Genomic DNA, 933 nt, shown 5'->3' with positions numbered 1-933 from the left:
GCGTTTCTCTAAAGTCCCGAAACTTGACGGGCCATTTTCAGGGTGTCACACTTTCCGTTTGTATCTCAAGAACGGAGGGGATGTTGAGGTCATAAACCTTCACAGTTCCATTTGTTTTTTTTATTACCTTTAAAACATGTTAAAAGGTTGACTTTCCAAAACGAGCGGTTGGCAGTTTCACAAATGTCTTTTCGGGCCCGAAACGGTTTTTCGGGACTTTTGAGAAGCAGGCCCCATTCGTCGACAACCCGCAAATGGCCAGATAAAATTCGGGACTTTCGAGAAACGTGCCTCTGATCCCGCTCTGTAAAATCAACTTGATTTGGTATTTGGTGGTGATCAATCCCATCATACCAATTTGTGACCTACTTCTTAGTTGGGTTTCTTTACATACACAGTCAACACAAGCTACAAATCTGGATTCTTCTGTGTGTAATCGTAAAATGCACCCAGAAATCTCCCTGACTGTATATGGGTCAAGAGAGTGGAACAAAATTGGCAGCGAACAACGAGTTTGTTAATTTAAGTGGCTCAAACCAGTTTCATAATTGCAGAGAGTGTCTTATTTCAAGGAATGACTTTGGAACACTTGTTAACATAACGGCAATGTTGTGGTACCCAGTACATGAGACACCAAAGGAACTCACGGTGGCGAAATGGGTCACCATAGCAACAGGAAAGCTATCTAAAAAAGACACTATATTTTGTTTGGAAACGCTTATATCCACAAAAACCAACTCGTTGGCCGTTTTTTATTCATCTGCCTAAAGAGAATACGGGGTAGGAGAGCAAGTCCGCCATATTAGGCCCTATTCTGATGAAAATTAAAAGTATTGAAATATAGATGTAATCTATACTGTGTGGTTGTTTCAAAGATGACACCTTATTAGTCTGTTGGTGTGAAACTGGACAGCGCGGTCAAGGTAACAACAG

Source organism: Montipora capricornis, chromosome 12, assembly GCF_036669925.1.
Source record: "Montipora capricornis isolate CH-2021 chromosome 12, ASM3666992v2, whole genome shotgun sequence".
Classification (NCBI taxonomy): Eukaryota; Metazoa; Cnidaria; class Anthozoa; order Scleractinia; family Acroporidae; genus Montipora; species Montipora capricornis.
This window is presented reverse-complemented; position numbering follows the sequence as displayed.